We start from the raw sequence: 12,500 nt of genomic DNA on the forward strand, positions 1-12,500 counted from the left end.
CAAAGTCTGTCCATCATCAGCATCTCCCCAAGGCCTCCACCTTCAAACCTTCGCTAATCCAGCCCCCCCCAACACACACACACATACACACACACACACACACACACACACACCCACACCCACACACACACATATACACACGCACTCACAACTCTACCCACCCAGCGTGCACCCCCCCACTCCCGCGTCCTCCCCCAGCTCAGAGGAATTCACTGGCTCTGGACAGTGTTGCATTTCTTCACAGGCCACATCCTTGATAGCTTAATGGCCCCCTCACAGCAGAGCACAACGTGCATTGGCAGCCGAGAGCTTTAAAGTCTCGTCCTCCATGTTTAACCTTTTGAAAAAAAAAAAGAAATAGAAGAGGAACACAACCGCTGTGTCGGCTCATTGTTCGGAAAACGGCCACAATCGCGAGTCAGTGAACAGAGAGCGTCCGCGCTCGTCGCCGTACATCCTTGATCTTTTATTTTCCTCCATGTGGTCTCTCGGCTTCAGGGACGGACATTTGGAGGGACGGCAGGAGGTCAACGGACAAGGAGCGCTCAGCCTTGAGCATTGTCCTGCCGCTGACGAGAAATTCTCCTCGCACACATTCAACGTTCAACCGCGTGTCATAACCCATCCGTGGGCTCCGGGGCCCTCGCTCGGAGCCATTCTGTCCGTCCAGCCCATTCACCTCACCTACTCACCCAGCCAACGGCAGCTCTGCTCTTTGTCAGCGGCGCTTTCTGTTCGCCCTTCAGTCTGACGTCCCCCACCGCCGAGAACCGTCAGTGTGTGTGTGTCTGTGTGTGTCAGTGTGCGCCTCAAAGCCTTGTTCACATTGACTGTGGGTTCATAGAGCTTCAGATGGATCGTGCCGCTGTGTGTCTTTGTTGTTGCTCTGCGATGTAAAGCCGTTTGCACGTTTGCACATCCACAAGGTGTGGAAGCACATGTCCACCAGCAATCCAGTGTTGTCGATTTAGATTTATCCAGACTCTGGGAACCCCACCACAACCCTGTGCAGCTTGACCACAATAAAAAATAAAATAACATCATCCCAAACATATTCATCTCTGACCTTGCTTACCCCTGTCCTTATTCTCGCCTATATTCTATTACAGTAATAAAACCCAACAGGGCCAGCTCATAACCCAGTTCAGGGTCAAGGAAAAAAAAACAAAGGCCAGGCCATTTTAACAAATGTGGAATAGATTTGAATAAATAAGAAAAGGGCCTTTGAGGGTTGTTGACGCCGAGTTTTGGACACAAAGGGGGCGGACAGAGGCAAGAAGCAACAATGAAGTGATTGTGGGTTCGGGCTTCAACACAATGAGCGGCCTCACACAGCGCGTGATAATAACCATAAAAAACACATTAAAAAAGGGGAACCAAAATGAGGTGTCCTTGTAGCGGGAGGGGACGGCGGAGAGGGAGGGACGCAGCACATCTGGAGTGTCCTCGCCCGGCATGTGACCTTCAGGTGCTGTGTCAGGGACGGGACCATGATGCCCCCCCCCCCCGTCACTCCCGTCCGTAATGGCATGGCTTATTGCTCGTCTCGGCTCTGGGCCTCTTTATGACAAAGGGGGCGGGATATGTGGTGGGCGGGGCGAGGTCGACCCTGAGCCGGCCTTCATGCTATTGGCCGAGGGCCCCGCCATGCAGGGGCCCCCACGCGGGGGTGATGTTACGGGAGGAGGAGAGTAGGGGTGAGCGGGGTTTAATCTCGGGTGTTGTGGGCAGTGTTTAATATAGATGGTCAGCACGGATGTGATGTGGGATAATTGCTTATGGAGGTTGGGGGGTGGGGGGGCTCACAGATGGTGCCGGTTGATCTGTAACTGATCTCCAACTGTGGCCAAGCCAGAGCTCTTTTTCAATGCAATTATTTTCCACTGTAGGAACCTCGACTGGATTGAAGGGATCCTTCTTTGCGCCATTTTATTTACTGACAATTAACTATCTTACACCACTACCCCTTTGCACTACAAATACATAATATAGGTGATACAAAGTTGATACCAACTGATACCACCCTCGAGAAGCTCTAGGCCCAGCTTCCAACGCAAGGTGTGGTCAGGAAACGGTTAACGTAAGGTTAACCTTCCGATCTTCAAAGTAACTGAACTGCTGCACGCTATGTAATCGATTGAAATGGTGACTGAATGTGGACTCATAATTACACAAAAGTCCAGCCGACACGTTTTTAGTTTCAAACCCCAAAGTCTGCAGCCTACCTGTCGGCTTCCCAACTCCATCCACTACGCCTCCATTATGAATTTACGCTTTCATGACGCTGAAACAGATTTGCACAGCTTCCACTGAAAAATAGATAATACAGGGATAAGAGGTGGCCACTCTCCCACATGCAGCGGACGTCCGTAAACAAAGAGAGAGAGAGAGAGAGAGAGAGAGAGAGAGAGAGAGAGAGAGAGAGAGAGAGAGAGAGAGAGAGAGAGAGAGAGAGAGAGAGAGAGAGAGAGAGAGAGAGAGAGAGAGAGAGAGAGAGAGAGTGACAGGGAGCGACGGCCTCTCTCTGACGGAGGCTCTAAGCCTCTCATCAGAGCTATTCCAAGCGGCAGGCCCTGTCAGAACACGCCTCAGATGAGGTGTCTCACGGCGGGGAGAGAGAGCTGTCATAACAGGACGCCCGGAGGGCCGCTCCATCACAAGGACAGCTCCGAGAGGTGTTGGGGACACACACACACACACACACACACACACACACACACACACACACACACACACACACACACACACACACACACACACACACACACAGACACACACACAAACACCACACACACACACACACACCGAACACCATACACAAACACACACACACACAAACACACTCCTCGGTAAAAGCCATAGAATGTCAGGCAGTGGCTGACAGATAGCCATCATGTGCCCTCTCCCTCTTCTATCCCCACCCCCATCCACACACACACATAAACACACACACACACATACACCTACACACCTACACACACAGACACACACACACACCCACACATAGCCTCCCACTCTTTTTGTTTTCATCCGCTCTGAGAACATGGGGCGGGGCACCCACTGACAGGTCGACTTAAATATTTATGCTGACAGGGAAAAGGCAAGTATGTTATCTCCGGCAAGACGTGCTCCCATATCACCGCACGCCATGACTCAGCCACTTACATGAAACATACTTGGGGCCCCTCAGTCCTCCTAGGCCCCTCCCCCTACTCTTCAGACCCCACTAAGTGTGTGTGTTTGTGTGTCTGTGTGTGCGTGTGTGTGTGTGTGTGTGTGTGTGTGTGTGTGTGTGTGTGTGTGTGTGTGTGTGTGTGTCTGCGTGTGTGTGCGTGTGTGTGTGTGTGTGTGTGTGTGTGTGTGTGTGTGTATGCGTGTGTGTGCATGTGTGTGTGTGTGTGTGAGTGTGTGTGTGTGTGTGTGTGTGTGTGTGTGTGTGTGTGTGTGTGTGTGTGTGTGTGTGCGTGTGTGTGTGTGCGTTGAAAGGTGTATCCTGCAGTGGGAAGATTGAGTTTTAAGATAGGACGGTCCTGCATTGCTATAACCATTGCAAAACATTTGTTATTAATTGAATGCACCCGGGGACAGAGAAGCATGTTTTCACAATACTAGCAGGTATAATCCTGAGGGAAGCCAAGGGGACAGTTTTTTGGCCGCCGAGCTAAAGGAAAAAAAAGGGATAAGTTGAGGTGTAGTGGAATTTAGTGGATCAAAGTAGTAGGAGATAGTGGGACGGGTTTCAGTCACTCTACAATAGAGCTAAAAGATAAAGTAGTGCTATAAGTGCTAGATGTAGTAGTATTAGCAGATTTAATTAACATGAGTTGATGGAATGGCTTCAATCAAACAACAGAGGGTAGAACATGAATCCTCGTGGCAAAACCAAACACATTGCTTCGCCACAACTAATGAGGCCTTGCAGGACTGAGCTCAGTTCATTCACCAGCTGAGCCTTAGCAGAATCTCATATTACCACTGGGTTTATTGGGCGACTGCTCATGGTAACTGCTGGCCAATTGAGAAGCTACCCTCGTGAACTAGGAAAGTCTCCCAACACGAGATACACTTACTAATCTATTCATCACTATTCAATACAGTCCAAATGACTTTTCCGCTTTTAAAACCCACAGATGGGCCGCTGTTGTTACAGTGCACTAGGCCCTTGGGACACGTGTGTGTTTGTGTGCGTGTGTACTCATGTGTACACGCGTGTGAGCCGTGCAGGCTGTACCCCAGATGCCACCTCTCCTGTGATCCACAGCCCATTAAAGAAGGAGAGGACGGAGCAAACTCCAATCAACAGATCACCTTTTCAAGCAGACCTTTGTTGCCGGGCCCTCTGCACAGCTGCCAACAATTAGCCGGCAACGTGGGACCCAGGCAGTCCAGCGCGCCAGCAACCCCATTACGGCACCTCGGTTCCAGGCAGAGCACGGGGAGTGGGGAGCCTCAAGTGCTGGAGGCTATAAATTAGATCCGTAAGAGATGATGGAGGGATCTCTATTCGAGAGCCCCCCCGCCCCCACCCCGTCCCCGTCCTCCCCCACTCGGCTCCTAACCCTCTTGTTTTCCTCTCCGCTCCACAGAGTTCATACGCGGCACGTGGGAAATCCCAGATTATGTGCGCTTCCCGAGCAGGGTGTGAGTGCACGCGGGGGAGCGGTCATGTTTCCTGTGGACGGGGGCGACTTAATGCGGACGCCATGATGATTACAGTACCGAGTGTATTTCACTTCGTCAGGACGACGGCGTTGGGCGGAGGGCACGGGTTGAGGTCCGCCCCCGACGGACTGCTAAGTTTCCCCTTGAAAAGTCTTGTTGCTGACAGCAATAATAAATTGCAATCTGACTTCAATCAATCGCAGGACCAGCTTGAACCCCTTAAGTCCTTAAGAACGGGGATGATGGGGAAGAAATCAATTTGCAATTTACATCGGGGCGGGCGAGAGTTGAAAACACCAGGAAGGAGAGACAGCTCACAGGCTCCCAAGTATAATTACAAGCTAGCGGGCCCGCACACAAACGCACACGCACACGCACACGCACATGCACACGCACACACACACACACACACACACACACACACACACACACACACACACACACGCCGCAGCCTAGACATCACAAACAGATCTTGGCCCCGTGACAATCAATGCGGCAGCAATTCTGAGGTATCTCCAGGGCCGGGGCCATTCTCATGCAGGCGGTCACTGAACACACCGGGCAGGTATCCGCAGAGGGGAAGCTGTTTGTATCGCGTCAACGGGCAGCCAGTGTGTGTCTTACGACAGGCCTCTTTAGAGCTTCTGCCGCCTGGTTGGCTCCCAATGGGGTCGAGGGAAGGGGACACCGCTTACGGGCTCTGGAGGAGCAGATTGGGCTGTGGCGGATGCGGTGTGTGTGTCTCCAGCGCCCGGGGCTGTACGTCCGCGCTGTACGTCTCCGTGTAGCGTGGCTCCGGTGTGGGGAAACGTGATCCTTCAGGAGGCAGCGCTGAGTAAGCGGTCAAGTGTGAGGCTTTGTCTCGTTCGATTCCCGTACACAGATTCCATACGGGCGTCCTCTCCTTCCTCCTACCCCCCCCCCACACACACACACACACACACACACGCACACAGACACACACACACATGCACACATGTACGCACGCACAGTCGCACACACATACACACACACATACACATACACACACACACACACTAAAGAGAGCCCTCACACACACACACACGCACACACACACACACACACACACACACACACACACACACACACACACACACACACACACACACACTAAAGAGAGCCCTCACACACACACACACACACACACGCACACACACACACACACACACACACACACACACACACACACACACACACACACACACACACACACACACGCGCGCGCGCGCGTGCGCGCGCGCTAAAGAGAGCCCTCACACAGCCACAGAAGTGACGGGGCACAGCAGAGGCAAGCTCCAAAAGCCCTAATGAGAAACAGAGGCGGAGGGGAGGTGTGTGAATAGTTACGGCTTCAACATGTTGTTTTTTTTCTTCTCTTTTTTTTTTTTGGGGTGGAGACAGAAAGAAGCGGCAGAAAAAAGGAGCAAGCTGGAAGGGTTAAACGTTGGCAGAAAGCGCGGAGGGGACAAAAGAGCCTTTGTGAGGGCCAGAAGTGTCCCCGGAAAGGAGGGGAGAGAAAAGAAAGCGAGCGCCGCCAGTCCCCTGGCCCTATTGTGAGCCGAGGGGAGTGCAGCCACGCATGACAGATGTCCCCGGCCATTGTTCCCCGCGTCGGCCCGCTCTCGGCCTCCTGCTCTGACGCCGCGGTTCCCCGGGACGGCCTGCTCCCCTCCTGGCCCGGGAGGGGGAGAGGCGCCCGGGCCGTGGCGCCTTCTCCCTCACCAGCGCCACCCCCATCGCCGCCGTCGTCCCGGGGACCAGGCGGCGGTCCCCGACCTGCCCCTCCACGCACACACAGGCTCACCGTGGGGGGGGGGGGGGGGGCACTGAGGAGGAGGGTCTCCCCTTAAAGACGGGCTGACCCGGCGGGGTGCCGGTGAAGGGAAAGTTTTCCCCAATGGGGCCGGCCCAGTGGGTCCCACCGGGGTCGTCATTTATGCCGGCGCACACGCAGAGACACACGCATGTGATGGCATACACATGCAGGCTTTGATCCGCGACAGCAGAGAAAGCTGCCCTCCTCCTCCTCCTCCTCCTCCTCCTCCTCCTCCTCCTCGGTGATTGGCCAGAGGAAGGCCGGTGTATGCGTGCACACACACGCAAATGAACACTCAGTTGCCGAGCGAGTATGTGTCACAAGATTTGACATTTGCAGAGAAATCAATAATAAAAAAGAATGTGGGAATTGATTTCATTCGTCATCACTTGAACGGCCAACAAAATAACACTCACGGTCGGTGTGTCGCCTTGGGGATGGGAGGCAAAAGCTATTACCAAACTGTTCAAGTCATGCGCGTGGCTCCTCGCTCCTGTTAGTTGTTGCGTTGTTTTTTTCTTTCCACTATAAAGAGCAGAGGTAAGCATTTCTTTTTTTTTGTGACGTTTCAGCTGCGTCGCCATTCAGCCTCCCCAGCATGTGGCAGGCCTGTGGGGGCACGACGTCGGCCTGTCACTCACAGCAACAGTGTGCCAGTGGGAAGTGAGTGAAACAATGGCTGGCTCTGGTTAATGGCTGAGAGAGAACTAGCAAGACAATCCTGCATTTCAATGCTAGGCTATCTCGCCGTCTGTCCCGTGAGCCATTCTTCTTCTTTACTCATTCCCCCCCCCACCCCCCTCCCCTCTCCCCCCACCCCAAAAACGTAACACTGTGCTCGGACTCACAAACCACCCGGCCCTCCCAGGCACCCAACCCCCGCCCGCCTGTTAACATTCACCCTAAACATACGTGCGCCACACACAGTCGCATTCCACTGCAAATAATGCCTCTCTGAGTTTAGAGAAATGGAAGAGGAGCGAGAGACAAAGGAGAGAATGAAACAGAGAGAGAGGAAGAGAGAGAGATTGGGAAATAAACATTATAATTAAATTGTGTGATGATATCTTGATTCTGTTTGGATGAATTGACAGGCAGACATTTCTGAATTTGCAAAGAAAGATCTTAAAAAGGGACTTCCCTGTGCCATTTAAAAAAAGGTCGGCTTTAGCAACAATGCATATATCATAGATATACAAAATGTCAGTCCCCCAAAACTATATCACATTTATGGCATTTTAACAAGGACTGTTAACCCATGGACACATCATATATTACATCTTGAAGAATGTACTGAAGTTCAAAGCATTGAGCCATCTTTTCCAAGTCCATGCCTCCGTGTTGTAAATTATTCTAGTGCGCTCAAGAATTTGCCGGATGACTGGGTGTGATGTCACTCGCTCCCTTTCCCAGATGTGCTGCTTGTGAATCCTTGACTCTGATACACACAGCGGCCGACAAATGTGGGTCCTGTAATTAAATATGTCCAGCATATTCCTTGGGTCGATTGGTCATGTAATTACAGCTTGTGATTTGCATTCCAGTGGTTCCCGGTTCCAGTATTCTATGACCACATAAACACATCCCTATTTATAAGCGCTGTGAAGGTCAATAAATTGCTTAACAAACGTAACAAACGGATCAAACTTCTGTCGAAAGAGGAAGGAGGAAGGTTTCGGCCGCGTGAACAGAGCTCTAAACAGGACCAACGAAACCCAAACCCAACCGTGACAGGAAGAACCACATAGTATTAGAATGAGGCCATTTTTCAACCCTGCACCTATAACATGAGCGGTTTCGTAATAACAGCCTCCACGGCCCCGGTGCAACGGTCATCTGAATACAAGCGGGCCACCAGACCCCTGGGCCAAGCTGAAACGAATGCATGTAACCGTTTAGCCCCCTGCGCACCGCGCACCGCGCTGGGATCCCGGGCCAGGCTTAAGTGACCCCGGTCTGCATCAATCACACACAACACAATGGAAAGAGGCGCACGGGGGAGGCAGCACCAGGTCAACAGCAATTTTAATAAGCAGACCTTGGCAGCGCGCTGGGAGGACCACTGGTCCCGCTCGGCTCAAATGTGGGTAAGCCGGGCACTCCAGCCCCCCCAACCCCAGCCCGACAACCTACCCCCGCCCAAGAGTCAGGTCAACCAACGGCAGCAATTATGAGGAGATGTCGAGGCATGAGCTTTAGAGATGAGTGGATAATGTACTCGGGGCGGATTTCAGAGTAATCTGCCATTTCTCCTATCCAAATCAAATCACATCACAATGGGATACATATAGGATTGTGCACTGATATGATGATGCTGAGGTAGGGCCAGAGGGATGACGATTCAGCAACAGGGGTTTGCGGATAATTGCAAGGATTGGATCCCTGAAGACAATAAAAAGACTACAGGATTGGTTTATTTTATTTTGGAGGAGGGTTGTCACAAAAAGGGGAACTTCCTTCCCCTCCTAAATCCGCTACACAGATTGTAATCAGACGATCCATAAAGCAAGCTTTGCAGTGTAACATGGCACTCTCTTCTGGGAAAACTCATCAAGGGTGTGGGGGGGGGGCAGGCCGCGCCTTTCCTGATTTTCCTGATTTCTAGGTGCTGTGGAGGTGTTATTGTCTTTCTGGGATTTTCTAACATCCCAGTTGTTATGGTAGCCTGGGAACCAGAAGAATCTTTGGCATATGCGTCTGTCCACCTTCCCGTTCAGCCACATTGCCAGCACACCTGGCCTGGGCTGGGCCAATCAAAACCCTGTATCTAATATGGGGCGGGATTTATATGATGACTGTAAAGAGGACCTTCATAAACAAGCAAGATGGCTGCAGCCGATGTGTCACACTTTTTCATTGATCTGATTGCAGATCAATCCAATTGCATCCAGAGGCATTTTGGTTGGTCCATGTTGATGACACCCTTTGGAAATCCAAAATGGCCGTTTTTGTCCAGAGCAAAACAGAGCTAATGAGGATTAATGTTGACGGTAGCCTGTATGGCACTGCTGGAACTCTTATGGTCAGCTCCAGAAGCACGTGAAAACAGTGGGTTGTATTCTGCAACAGACACATACATACACACAAACAGATATATTAATCAAACAGATGCACACACAACCCATCAGTCTCAAGCAAAAACACACATATGCAAATGTGCACACGTACATGCACACGCTGTAAGACTCACTGCATGGTCTGCACCTCCACACATCATGTTATGTAGCTGTCTGTCAGTTAGCTCTCTGCCTCTCTAACTCTCTCTCAATCTCTCTCTCTCTCTCTCTCTCTCTCTCTCTCTCTGTCTCTCTCTCTCTCTCTCTCTCTCTTCCTCTTTCTCTCTCTCTCTCTCTCTCTCTCTCTCTCTCTCTCTCTCTCTCTCTCTCTCTCTCTCTCTCTCTCTCTCTCTCTCTCTCTCTCTCTCTCTCGCTCTCTCTCTCTCTCTCTCTCTCTCCCTGTCTCTCCCTCTCTCTCTGAGGCAGTGCTGGCTGCTCATTCCATTACCTCTATCTCTTTGCCAGACGTTTACAATCCCATTATCATCTACAGATTAGCTTCAGGCCTGGCTGTGCCCTTCCAAAGCCGACACAAACACATCGATTCAACACCTGAACAGCAAACTGCAAAGAGCAGGGCGGCAGACCCCGACACGACAAGTCTCACATTCACCGACACACAATCAATAGCGTAGGAGGAGGAGGAGGCCGGGAAGTCTTCAAAAGGAAACGGCTTGATGAGCTGGTCCAAGAAGTCGGTCAAATAACTTCCTCCAAGGGCTTTTCTGGTGGGATTTCGCTAATAAACGACCCAGTTTAGATATCCATCTAACATGGCAGTCTATGAGAAACGTCCGTGGCGACTCTCTGTTCAGGGGAGACCGGAGCCGAATTCATGATGACGGTGTCACGTGCGTTGGTACGGCTGTCATGTTAGTCATGTCAGGCCTCGGACCGGGATTCAGGACATTTTGAAACACTCTACCCTTCCGGCTCTCTCTTTTACTCGGTGCCTCTCTCTTTGTTTCAAAACATACCACAAAAAAGGTGCTTTAGGACTCAGCCTACCCAGTTGTCCACAACAATCCTCCGGTCCAGGCTGAAAATAGACACCCCTCAGCTGCTCTGCCATCACATCAAACCACAGCTGACCACAACCACACAACCATCCATGCCACCCGCAAGTCACCAAACCCCTGCCTCTTTTACAACCCTGGTGTTAGAGGCTGAGGAAAGCATACCATAATAGGAAGGGACTAGGGTGGAAAATAATCCAAAAACGAACAATGAAAAAAATATATATATTGCAGAAGCAGCATGTGTTGTGTAGACCGTGAAAAACGTCGAAAAGGGTCTGAGATGAAATGCAACCATGTGTATCTGCTAGGATTCTCACCGGTGTAACTCTTACAATCACACTGGGTCCAATCGCCTGGTGCCCAGCCAACCAGCCCTGGCCTGAGAGAGAGGAGCGTGCTCGCTGGAGCGCATTGGCCCTGGAAAGAAAGAGGAGACCGTCGAACAGAATGCCTCCAGATGCGGGTAAAAAAAAACACATACTCCTCCAGGCTAGAGCAAAGAGCAAGGCAGGGGAGAGAGGGCAGGAAATAGAGATAGGAATCCGATAGCCTATCATTAACAACCTAAATAAATTGAGGGGAAAATGGCAAGTTGAGCCACTGACCCCGACTGGGGATGTTTACACCAGATATCAGTATTGTTTTGTCTATTTCAAAAGCGTTGGTATACACATTGGTGGTGTGAAAAGACTCGCTTTGAGTGGGAAGCTGTTATTTGGCTTCCTCAATACATGTTTCTCTACTTGTCTGACAGCAGCCATGAATTTGGGTTATTTCTGTTCCTCTGAAGGAGACCTTTAGTAGGGAAGACAAAAAAAAAATTGCAACGGTCGGATTCAGGGGCAGATTGTTGATCATCTGCAGTAAAAAAAAAAAAAAGTAAAGTGCAATATCTGTCCAGCCATGCAGAAAATAGAAAAAATAAAAAGGGCCCCGCCAGTGCCTGTAACAAAATGGGTTGTAAAGGGAAGCGGGAATTTATTAAATATTAATGGATCAATCAGCACCAAGTTATCATGCCACACACATTAGCTAACAGCAGCACCCAAAGGCCCAGGAAGACAATCTTGTGCTGAAGGATGCCTTCACTAAATGCGTTTGCTCCAAGTGAAAATGTAAATCAAATATAGGCAAACATATATTGTCTATTAGGGATAAACCACAGTGTAAGCGGTGTCTATGGTGTCAGAGGTAAATATAGAGTGAGTGGTAAAGTGAAAGGCCTTATATTGTGATTTCCAAAATAATTAAATTAAATTTCTTCTAGATAATATATTGACCTGTCAGAAGATATATTGAAATGCACCAATTACTCAAAGACAAAGGCTTCGGGAGACTAATAATTCCTATAATAGAAGATGTTATTCTTTAAAAAGACATAAATACAGAAATTGCCATTATTTATAGTTGATTTTTTTAGAGAATCCCATCACCATAACTAACTCAACCACTCCATGGTTATAGAAGTAAATAGAATCTGTAGCCAGCAGCTCAGCTCTAAAGACAAGGTCGACACCTAGCGGCCAGGCCCGGTCATGGTTTGTGACGACGCTGCGACCAAATAATAAGAAGGAAATATTATTCTTAGAATAATTTAGAGTGGATTTCGTAATCCCGTACGGGCAGTAGCCTGGGGGAAGGATATATTGTAAGAGATACGGCGTCTCTTAAAACACGGACCAAATGTAGGCCTATCTGTGCGCCGTCGGCTGTCAGAATAGTAATACCCAAGATTGCTTTCATTATTATCGCATTCCTGCTGATAACTGCCGATAACCTAACTATAACTTACTGGCTGTAAGGTATTCTATTATTATTTTTTTACTTATTATTATCTATCAGTATTATTAGTTTTTGTTTTAGGTTAAATAGAATGGAAAAGAGGGCAAACACAGCAAGCCATCTCTGCCGGAATTCACTGAAGCT

This window comes from Gadus morhua, chromosome 1 (genome assembly GCF_902167405.1).
Source record: "Gadus morhua chromosome 1, gadMor3.0, whole genome shotgun sequence".
NCBI classification, from domain to species: Eukaryota; Metazoa; Chordata; class Actinopteri; order Gadiformes; family Gadidae; genus Gadus; species Gadus morhua.